At 47.0% G+C, this 12,221-nt stretch overlaps 1 long non-coding RNA gene across 3 annotated transcripts; it reads right to left on the reverse strand.

The window, feature by feature from the left end:
- Positions 1–761: 761 nt before the first annotated feature.
- LOC120040853 lies at positions 762–11,296 on the reverse strand. 3 transcript variants are annotated; one of them, XR_005475782.1, is made up of 4 exons: positions 11,273–11,296; positions 6,179–6,287; positions 5,991–6,082; positions 762–1,074 (listed from the first exon to the last, which is right to left on the reverse strand). It is a non-coding gene; the product is annotated as an uncharacterized LOC120040853 (long non-coding RNA). The 3 variants fall into 3 exon arrangements; XR_005475781.1 differs by lacking the exon at positions 11,273–11,296 and having other exon boundaries at positions 6,179–6,827; XR_005475783.1 differs by lacking the exon at positions 11,273–11,296 and having other exon boundaries at positions 762–1,270; positions 6,179–6,827.
- Positions 11,297–12,221: the final 925 nt, after the last annotated feature.

Below are 12,221 nucleotides of genomic sequence, written 5' to 3' on the forward strand. Positions count from 1 at the left end.
TTTGGGGGATTCAGTTCATTTGCATGGCAAAGGGGGACTTTGCAATTAATTGCAATTCATCTGATCCCTCTTCATAACATTCTGGAGTATATGCAAATTGCCATCATACAAATTGAGGCAGCAGACAATGACTGACCCAAATTTAAGGAAATCTTTGACTATGTACAGACTCAGTGAGCATAGCCTTGCTATTGAAACAAGCCGCCATAGGCAGACCTGGCTCTCAAGAGAAGACAGGAAATGTGCACACTGCCCACAAAATGAGGTGGAAACTGAGCTGCACTTCCTAACCTCCTGCCAAAATGTATGACCATATTAGAGACACATATTTCCCTCAGATTACACAGATCCACAAAGAATTTGAAAACAAACCCAATTTTGATAAACTCCCATATCTACTGGGTGAAATACCACAGTGTGCATCACAGCAGCAAGATGTGTGACCTGTTGCCACAAGAAAAGGGCAACCAGTGAAGAACAAACACCATCGTAAATACAACCCATATTTATGTTTATTTATTTTCTCTTTTGTACTTTAACTATTTGTACATCATTACAACACTGTATATGCACATAATATGACATTTGAAATGTCTTTATTCTTTTGGAACTGTGAGTGTAATGTTTAATGTTAATTTGTATTGTTTATTTCACTTTTGTTTATTATCTACGTCACTTGCTTTGGCAATGTTAACATATATTTCCCATGTCAATAAAGCTCTTTCAATTGAATTGAGAGACCGAGAGAGGGAAAGAGGGAAAGAGGGAGAGAGTTGAGGGGAGGTTAGGTATGAGTAGAGTATAGGAGGAGTCCGTGTGTGTGTGTGTGTGTGTGTGTGTGTGTGTGTGTGTGTGTGTGTGTGTGTGTGTGTGTGTGTGTGTGTGTGTGTGTGTGTGTGTGTGTGTGTGTGTGTGTGTGTGTGTGTGTGTGTGTGTGTAGTATCTCACGTGGGAGTATCTTGTTGTGTGTCTCTGGTTGAGACGTTGAGAAGAGCTTTATCATGATTGGTTGATCAGAAGTCCCGTCCTCCAATCGGAGCCAGCGATACTCCAACAGCTCTTTACCCTGTCCATCTGCACAAGGAAGATATCATCATCGTCACCATCACCAGTGTCATGACTCTCCTGTGATGATCTGAAGGATCAGGTTACAGGGGGGTCCGCTCTACAACTCTCTCGTAGAGGGGGAGAGCAGGAAGTCGGTTGTTTTATGGCGGTCGTTAAAATACGCTGCCTCTATACTCTGTGGTGTTCGAGATTGGAATGTAAACTGTGGAACACAGAGAGACACTTGGACATCAAAAGTTTGAAGAATTAAACAATATTTATATTTTTGAGAATGTGGGAATGTTCCGTGGGTATTTAAAGAACAATCCTGTCAAAGTTGCTTCAATTGGTGACCTCATGAAAGACAGGAGACCCTTACTGTATCTCTGGTTGTGTTTTCAATGATCAAATTCACATCTAGATGTTGGATAAATGACGTAATATGAAACTATTTGTGAAACGATGTAATGTGATGTGATGTAATGTGATGCAATGTGATGTAATGTTAGCCTTCTAAATGAGAATTGTTCTTCAAATAAAAAAGTTAACTAGTCAGTGGCCCCCGTGAGCGTAAGCTAAGGTTGCAAATGGTTGAATTTCTAAGACCAGAAGATATGAAGTGGAAGCTACAACTCTAACAAAGGACCAGACCATACAGCGTGGAGCATTGGCTACACGGCTGGAAATGGTTCAACTCTGAGACTAATCCTAAGACGTCGAACTACCAGTGTGTAGCTGGAAATGTACGAAGCCTAGGACAAGAATACCGGCAACCGACGAAACATCAATCATATGCGACAACATTGGGTACGCCTGACGTATCCGTTATGAACACAACCCGAAACTTTCTGTCAAGCAGATGGACCGGCGACCACAGAGAGACAACACTCGTAAATATGTAAATTGCTATTTCTTTTCGAATGAGCGGTTGTTCATACTCAAAGTATTAGCAATTTCTATGAGTGTCGTTATCAGCTATGAGTGTCCCGCTGTTGAGCGGTCCCAACCCCCTTTCCTTTGTCTACCAAGCCGTCATATCGGTTTCGTCCGCTAGGGACTTTTTCTTTGTATCATGTAGTAACCAATGTATGACCTATTTGTGTGTGTGTTGATGTAATTCTGTGATTGATTAAGTTGGTTAGTAAATAAATAATTAAGCCCATTTGTATATCGCTGATTCATGATTCTATGCTAGGGTTCGTGCAGAAATCCCCCTGTATATAGCCTCCACATTGACTCTGTACCGGTACCCCCTGTATATAGCCTCCACATTGACTCTGTACCGGTACCCCCTGTATATAGCCTCCACATTGACTCTGTACCGTAATACCCTGTATATAGCCTCCACATTGACTGTACCGTAATACCCTGTATATAGCCTCCACATTGACTCTGTACCGTAACACCCTGTATATAGCCGCCACATTGATTCTGTACCGGTACCACCTGTATATAGCCTCCACATTGACTCTGTACAGTAATACCCTGTATATAGCCTCCACATTGACTCTGTACCGGTACCCCCTGTATATAGCCTCCACATTGACTCTGTACCGTAACACCCTGTATATAGCCTCCACATTGACTCTGTACCGGTACCCCCTGTATATAGCCTCCACATTGACTCTGTACCGTAATACCCTGTATATAGCCTCCACATTGACTCTGTACCGGTACCCCCTGTATATAGCCTCCACATTGACTCTGTACCGGTACCCCCTGTATATAGCCTCCACATTGTCTCTGTACCGTAATACCCTGTATATAGCCCCCACATTGACTCTGTGCCGTAATACCCTGTATATAGCCTCCACATTGACTCTGTACCGTAACACCTGTATATATCCTCCACATTGACTCTGTACCGTAATACCCTGTATATAGCCTCCACATTGACTCTGTACCGGTATCCCCTGTATATAGCCTCCACATTGACTCTGTACCGGTACCCCCTGTATATAGCCTCCACATTGATTCTGTACCGGTACCCCATGTATATAGCCTCCACACTGACTCTGTACCGGTACCCCCTGTATATAGCCTCCACATTGGCTCTGTACCGGTACCCCCTGTATATAGCCTCCACACTGACTCTGTACCGTAACACCCTGTATATAGCCTCCACATTGACTCTGTACTGGTACCCCCTGTATATAGCCTCCACATTGACTCTGTACCGGTACCCCCTGTATATAGCCTCCACATTGTCTCTGTACCGTAATACCCTGTATATAGCCTCCACATTGACTCTGTACTGGTACCCCCTGTATATAGCCTCCACATTGACTCTGTACCGGTACCCCCTGTATATAGCCTCCACATTGACTCTGTACCGTAATACCCTGTATATAGCCTCCACATTGACTCTGTACCGTAATACCCTGTATATAGCCTCCACATTGACTCTGTACCGTAATACCCTGTATATAGCCTCCACATTGACTCTGTACCAGTACCCCCTGTATATAGCCTCCACATTGACTCTGTACCGGTACCCCCTGTATATAGCCTCCACATTGACTCTGTACCGGTACCCCCTGTATACAGCCTCCACATTGACTCTGTACCGGTACCCCCTGTATATAACCTCCACATTGACTCTGTACCGGTACCCCCTGTATATAGCCTCCACATTGACTCTGTACTGGTACCCCCTGTATATAGCCTCCACATTGACTCTGTACCGGTACCCCCTGTATATAGTCTCCACATTGACTCTGTACCGGTACCCCCTGTATATAGCCTCCACACTGACTCTGTACCGTAATACCCTGTATATAGCCTCCACATTGACTCTGTACCGTAATACCCTGTATATAGCCTCCACACTGACTCTGTACCGTAATACCCTGTATATAGCCTCCACATTGACTCTGTACCGTAATACCCTGTATATAGCCTCCACATTGACTCTGTACCGGTACCCCCTGTATATAGCCTCCACATTGACTCTGTACCGGTACACCCTGTATATAGCCTCCACATTGACTCTGTACTGGTACCCCCTGTATATAGCCTCCACATTGACTCTGTACCGGTACCCCCTGTATATAGCCTCCACATTGTCTCTGTACCGGTACCCCCTGTATATAGCCTCCACATTGACTCTGTACTGGTACCCCCTGTATATAGCCTCCACATTGACTCTGTACCGGTACCCCCTGTATATAGCCTCCACATTGACTCTGTACCGGTATCCCCTGTATATAGCCTCCACATTGACTCTGTACCGGTACCCCCTGTATATAGCCTCCACATTGACTCTGTACCGGTACCCCCTGTATATAGCCTCCACATTGACTCTGTACCGGTACACCCTGTATATAGCCTCCACATTGACTCTGTACCGGTACCCCCTGTATATAGTCTCCACATTGACTCTGTACCGTAACACCCTGTATATAGCCTCCACATTGACTCTGTACCGTAATACCCTGTATATAGCCTCCACATTGACTCTGTACCGGTACCCCCTGTATATAGCCTCCACATTGACTCTGTACCGGTACCCCCTGTATATAGCCTCCACATTGACTCTGTACCGGTACCCCCTGTATATAGCCTCCACATTGACTCTGTACCGGTACCCCCTGTATATAGCCTCCACATTGACTCTGTACCGGTACCCCCTGTATATAGCCTCCACATTGACTCTGTACCGGTACCCCCTGTATATAGCCTCCACATTGACTCTGTACTGGTACCCCGTGTATATAGCCTCCACATTGACTCTGTACCGGTACCCCCTGTATATAGCCCCCACATTGACTCTGTGCCGTAATACCCTGTATATAGCCTCCACATTGACTCTGTGCCGTAATACCCTGTATATAGCCTCCACATTGACTCTGTACCGGTACCTCCTGTATATAGTCTCCACATTGACTCTGTACCGTAATACCCTGTATATAGCCTCCACATTGACTCTGTACCGGTACCCCCTGTATATAGCCTCCACATTGACTCTGTTCGGTAATACCCTGTATATAGCCTCCACATTGACTCTGTACCGGTACCCCCTGTATATAGCCTCCACATTGACTCTGTACCGGTACCCCCTGTATATAGCCTCCACATTGACTCTGTACCGGTACCCCCTGTATATAGCCTCCACATTGTCTCTGTACCGTAATACCCTGTATATAGCCTCCACATTGACTCTGTACCGGTACCCCCTGTATATAGCCTCCACATTGTCTCTGTACCGTAATACCCTGTATATAGCCTCCACATTGACTCTGTACCGTAATACCCTGTATATAGCCTCCACATTGACTCTGTACCGGTACCCCCTGTATATAGCCTCCACATTGACTCTGTACCGGTACCCCCTGTATATAGCCTCCACATTGACTCTGTACCGGTACCCCCTGTATATAGCCTCCACATTGACTCTGTACCGTAATACCCTGTATATAGCCTCCACACCCCCCTGTATATATTGTTATTTTACTGCTCCTCTTTAACTACTTGTTACTTTTATCTCTTATACATTATACAACTATAAATGTAATCCATTTTAAATTCAGGCTGTAACAAAATGTAGAAAAAGTCAAGGGGTGTGAATACATTCTGAAGGCATGTGTCTGGTGCTGTCTGGCCATAAAGGGTACGGCGCGGTTTCACTTGCTCAGATGCTTTCTCAGGTTTCAGCCACTTGCGAATTGAAGGAAATTTGGCACAGTTGGGATGCTGGAATTGTTTTGGATGAGCAAAGGTCATCTACTTTTAAAGTGATTTGTTTGACCATCAGATGAAAACATGACTGGTTGTGTTCATATTAAAAGGTCATACATTTTTACAGTTAAATTACATGTCTTTTCTAGAAAACCAAATACATTTTTTGAGGAGGGGGGGGGGGCTCAGACTGGCCTCTGCATGGGGCCTCCAAATGACTATGTCCGCCCCTGACCATCATCAACATCGTCACCATGGTAACCCACCCTTGCTCCTGATTCTTTCAGGCCGACCAGAAAACACCACCAGGCCGATGACATCACAGATGTTGCCGTGGGGATAGCTGAGGAGATCCTTCCTGTTAGAGACAGGAAGTCAGGGTTAACATGGAGATTAGAAGACCGGGTTTCCATGGTGATTAAACCTACATCTCTAACACAGTTGCGTGTCCTACCCATTGCAGAAGGAGTAGGAGGGACGTAGCGAACGGACGTCAGCAGACAGAGAGGATTCTGGGACGATAGAGATCTCAGCTGACGGGTTCCTGGAGTTTAGACTGATCTCTGATGGAGGGAGAGAGAACGAGAGAGAGTTCTGACTACTTTCCGTAGATCTGGAGTGTGTGTGTGTGAGTGTGAGTGTGTGTGTGTGTGTGTACAAATCATCAGGGGCGCAACTTTCCCTGGGGATGGGGGGTCATGACCCCTCCATATTCTGAAATTGTATTTTTATCATTGCACTGTGATACCAAAAACACCATCAGTGTGCTTTTGGACCAAGTAGGCTGTTTGGAGGTTTCAGTCGGCTGGATTGAAGACTGCGCGGACACCACAGAGCGGGCTGACAGGCGGCGTGAAGGAAGAGCTCCTGAAAGGCTTGCTGGACCAGCACGGGAGAGACAAACAGAGGCAACTGCTGTCAGTGTTGCGCTCTTTCTCCGAGTTGTAAAAGTAAACGGAGCAGAAATTGGCTTTAGTTGACTGATGTAGCTGGGAAAGAAACTGTTGTTTAATAACCTCTTGAAGCTAGGGGGCACTATTTTTATGTTTGGAAAAATAACGTTCCCAAAGTAAACGGCCTATTTCTCAGGCCCAGATGCTAGAATATGCATATCATTGACAGATTAGGATAGAAAACACTCTAAAGTTTCCAAAACTGTCAAAATATTGTCTGTGAGTATAACAGAACTGATTTTGCAGGCGAGACCTGAGGAGACCTGAGGAAATCCAACCAGGAAGTGCCTCTTATTTTTAAAAATGTCCTCCATTTAAAGGGATATCAACCAGATTCCTTTTCCCATGGCTTCCTCAGGGTGTGAACAGTCTTTAGACATAGTTTCAAGCTTTGATTCTAAAAAATGAGCGAGATCTTTCACATCGCGTCAGTGGATAGCCAGATGTCCTTCGATTAGTTCATGTGCGCCACAGTGATAGCTCGACATTTTCTTTCTCTCTTATATAGAATAGTTTACCGTCCGGTTGAAATATTATCGATATTTATGTTAAAAACAACCGAGGATTGATTATAAAAACGTTTGGCATGTTTCTACAAACTTTACGGATACTATTTGGAATTTTCGTCTGCCCTTCATGACCTGCACGAGCCTGTTGATTACTGAACATAACGCGCCAACCAACAGAGGTATTTTGAATATAAAAATAATCTTTATCGAACAAAAGGAACATTTATTGTGTAACTGGGAGTCTCGTGAGTGCAAACATCCGAAGATCATCAAAGGTAAGCGATACATTTTATTGCTTTTCTGACTTTCGTGACCAATCTACACTGCTGCTAGGTGTTCTTAATGTTTTGCCTAGTGATCGATAAACTCACACAAACGCTTGGATTGCTTTCGCTGTAAAGCATATTTTCAAAATCTGACACGACAGGTGGATTAACAACAAGCTAAGCTTTGTTTTGCTATATTGCACTTGTGATTTCATGAAATTAAATATTTTTAGTAATTTTTTGGGGAATTTGGCGCTCTGCAATTCAGCGGATGTTTACGAAAATGATCCCGCTAAAGGGATCTGTGCGCCAAGAGGTTTTAACTTAACAGGATTTTTTTTTGACAACTAGCGTTTATTCCCAGTGCTGAGCTAGTAGTGTAACTGACATGTAATGGTCGCTAATGTTTCATAACCGAGGTGAAGGAATTAGCTAGCGAGTAGCTGCCACAGCCAGGTCAGCTATAGCCTTATCGATCAGATAGCAATATGAGTTGGCTATTAGGGGAGAGAGTTGAGGTATTGACTAGTCTGGTGGGGGTCGGGGAGAGAGTTGTGGTATTGACTAGATTGGTGGGGGTCGGGGAGAGAGTTGTGGTATTGACTAGACTGGTGGGGGTCGGGGAGAGAGTTGAGGTATTGACTAGACTGGTGGGGGTCGGGGAGAGAGTTGTGGTATTGACTAGATTGGTGGGGGTCGTGGGGAGAGTTGTGGTATTGACTAGACTAGTGGGGGTCGGGGAGAGAGTTGAGGTATTGACTAGACTGGTGGGGGTCGAGGAGAGTTGAGATATTGACTAGATTGGTGGGGGTCGGGGAGAGAGTTGAGGTATTGACTAGACTAGTGGGGGTCGGGGAGAGAGTTGAGGTATTGACTAGACTGGTGGGGGTCGTGGAGAGAGTTGAGGCATTGACTAGACTGGTGGGGGTCGGGGAGAGAGTTGGACTGGTGGGGGTCGGGGAGAGAGTTAGACTTGTGGGGGTCGGGGAGAGAGTTAGACTGGTGGGGGTCGGGGAGAGAGTTGTGGTATTGACTAGACTGGTGGGGGTCGGGGAGAGAGTTGAGATATTGACTAGACTGGTGGGGGTCGGGGAGAGAGTTGTGGTATTGACTAGACTGGTGGGGGTCGTGGAGAGAGTTGAGGCATTGACTAGACTGGTGGGGGTCGGGGAGAGAGTTGGACTGGTGGGGGTCGGGGAGAGAGTTGGACTGGTGGGGGTCGGGGAGAGAGTTGGACTGGTGGGGGTCGGGGAGAGAGTTGGACTGGTGGGGGTCGGGGAGAGAGTTGTGGTATTGACTAGACTGGTGGGGGTCGGGGAGAGAGTTGTGGTATTGACTAAACTGGTGGGGGTCGGGGAGAGAGTTGAGATATTGACTAGACTGGTGGGGGTCGGGGAGAGAGTTGTGGTATTGACTAGACTGGTGGGGGTCGGGGAGAGAGTTGTGGTATTGACTAAACTGGTGGGGGTCGGGGAGAGAGTTGAGGTATTGACTAGACTGGTGGGGGTCGGGGAGAGAGTTGAGGTATTGACTAGACTGGTGGGGGTCGGGGAGAGAGTTGAGGTATTGACTAGACTGGTGGGGGTCGGGGAGAGAGTTGAGGTATTGACTAGACTGGTGGGGGTCGGGGAGAGAGTTGTGGTATTGACTAGATTGGTGGGGGTCGTGGGGAGAGTTGTGGTATTGACTAGACTAGTGGGGGTCGGGGAGAGAGTTGAGGTATTGACTAGACTGGTGGGGGTCGAGGAGAGTTGAGATATTGACTAGATTGGTGGGGGTCGGGGAGAGAGTTGAGGTATTGACTAGACTAGTGGGGGTCGGGGAGAGAGTTGAGGTATTGACTAGTCTGGTGGGGGTCGGGGAGAGAGTTGAGGTATTGACTAGACTGGTGGGGGTCGTGGAGAGAGTTGAGGCATTGACTAGACTGGTGGGGGTCGGGGAGAGAGTTGGACTGGTGGGGGTCGGGGAGAGAGTTAGACTTGTGGGGGTCGGGGAGAGAGTTAGACTGGTGGGGGTCGGGGAGAGAGTTGTGGTATTGACTAGACTGGTGGGGGTCGGGGAGAGAGTTGAGATATTGACTAGACTGGTGGGGGTCGGGGAGAGAGTTGTGGTATTGACTAGACTGGTGGGGGTCGTGGAGAGAGTTGAGGCATTGACTAGACTGGTGGGGGTCGGGGAGAGAGTTGGACTGGTGGGGGTCGGGGAGAGAGTTGGACTGGTGGGGGTCGGGGAGAGAGTTGGACTGGTGGGGGTCGGGGAGAGAGTTGGACTGGTGGGGGTCGGGGAGAGAGTTGTGGTATTGACTAGACTGGTGGGGGTCGTGGAGAGAGTTGTGGTATTGACTAAACTGGTGGGGGTCGGGGAGAGAGTTGAGATATTGACTAGACTGGTGGGGGTCGGGGAGAGAGTTGTGGTATTGACTAGACTGGTGGGGGTCGGGGAGAGAGTTGTGGTATTGACTAAACTGGTGGGGGTCGGGGAGAGAGTTGAGGTATTGACTAGACTGGTGGGGGTCGGGGAGAGAGTTGAGGTATTGACTAGACTGGTGGGGGTCGGGGAGAGAGTTGAGGTATTGACTAGACTGGTGGGGGTCGAGGAGAGAGTTGAGGTATTGACTAGACTGGTGGGGGTCGGGGAGAGAGTTGAGGTATTGACTAGACTGGTGGGGGTCGGGGAGAGAGTTGAGGTATTGACTAGACTGGTGGGGGTCGGGGAGAGAGTTGTGGTATTGACTAGACTGGTGGGGGTCGGGGAGAGAGTTGAGGTATTGACTAGACTGGTGGGGGTCGGGGAGAGAGTTGAGGTATTGACTAGACTGGTCAGGGTCGGGCGTGCAGGTGGCTGGTGATATAGAGGTGACTCGGGGCTGGCTGGGCAGTCTGGCTGGGCGGTCTGGCTAGGCGGTCTGGCTGGGCGGTCTGGCTGGGCGGTCTGGCTAGGCGGTCTGGCTAGGCGGTCTGGCTAGGCGGTCTGGCTAGGCGGTCTGGCTAGGCGGTCTGGCTGAAATGTGATATAGAGGACGTCTTAATAAACACAAGTCTTTGTACTTTACTTTTTAAGAGAGTTGTTAGATTTGTTAAACTATTGGTTTAAGGTGCAACACAATATTGATTTATTGATTACCTATGATCTAATTTAGTCTCATCAACCACTTCAACACATGTAACAATGATCTCTTATCTGGCCTGATGACTGGGGGCATTTCTGCTGCTGTTGTGCTGTTGTAAAGAGAGATCATGGGTCATGGGTCATATTGGACGGTGTTGAAATGCAGCGATTAGCATCAGATGACCCCAAAGAAACATTCACAGCTGCTCTTTCCATGACACACTGACCAGGTGAATCCAGGTGAAATCTTTGATCCCTTATTGATGTCCTTTGATAAATTCACTTCGAACAGTGTAGATGAAGGGGAGGAGACGGTTTTAAAGAAGGATTGTTAAGCCTTGAGACAATTGAGACATGGATTGTGTTTGTGTGCCATTCAGAGGGTGAATGGGCAAGACTAAATATTTAAGTGCCTTTGAGCGGGGTCTGGTAGTAGGTGCCAGGCGCACCGGTTTGTCAATAACTGCAACTCTGCTGGGTTTTTAAACGCTCAATAGTTTCCTGTGTGTATCAACAATGGTCCACAGCAAAAAAGGACATCCAGCCAACTTGACACAACACTGGGAAGCATTGGAGTCAACATGGGCCAGCAGCACTGTGGAACGCTTTCAACATCTTGTAGAGTCCTTGACCCTACAAATCTGAGGGCATAGGGAGTGGGGGGTACACAAAATATTAGGAAAGTGTTTATGTCGGTAGTCTCTAGTGTTACCTATATGTTGGTGGTCTCTAGTGTTACCTATATGTCGCTGGTCTCTAGTGTTACCTATATGTCGGTTGTCTCTAGTGTTACCTATATGTCGGTGGTCTCTAGTGTTACGTATATGTCGGTAGTCTCTAGTGTTACCTATATGTCGGTGGTCTCCAGTGTTACCTATATGTCGGTGGTCTCTAGTGTTACCTATATGTCGGTGGTCTCTAGTGTTACCTATATGTCGCTGGTCTCTAGTGTTACCTATATGTCGGTGGTCTCCAGTGTTACCTATATGTCGGTGGTCTCTAGTGTTACCTATATGTCGGTGGTCTCTAGTGTTACCTATGATGTCCGGTGGGTCTCTAGTGTTACCTATATGGTCGGTGGTCTCCAGTGTTACCGTATATGTCGTGGTGTGCTCCAGTGTTACATATATTCGGTGGTCTCTAGTGTTACCTATATGTCGGTGGTCTCTAGTGTTACCTATATGTCGGTGGTCTCTAGTGTTACCTATATGTCGGTGGTCTCTAGTGTTACCTATATGTCGGTGGTCTCTAGTGTTACCTATATGTCGCTGGTCTCTAGTGTTACCTATATGTCGGTGGTCTCTAGTGTTACCTATATGTCGGTGGTCTCTAGTGTTACCTATATGTCGGTAGTCTCTAGTGTTACCTATATGTCGGTGGTCTCCAGTGTTACCTATATGTCGCTGGTCTCTAGTGTTACCTATATGTCGGTGGTCTCTAGTGTTACCTATATGTCGGTGGTCTCTAGTGTTACCTATATGTCGGTGGTCTCTAGTGTTACCTATATGTCGGTGGTCTCTAGTGTTACCTATATGTCGGTGGTCTCTAGTGTTACCTATATGTCGCTGGTCTCTAGTGTTACCTATATGTCGCTGGTCTCTAGTGTTACCTATATGTCGGTGGTCTCTAGTGTTACCTATATGTCGCTGGTCTCTAGTGTT

This window comes from Salvelinus namaycush, unplaced genomic scaffold (genome assembly GCF_016432855.1).
Source record: "Salvelinus namaycush isolate Seneca unplaced genomic scaffold, SaNama_1.0 Scaffold3861, whole genome shotgun sequence".
Lineage (NCBI taxonomy): Eukaryota > Metazoa > Chordata > Actinopteri > Salmoniformes > Salmonidae > Salvelinus > Salvelinus namaycush.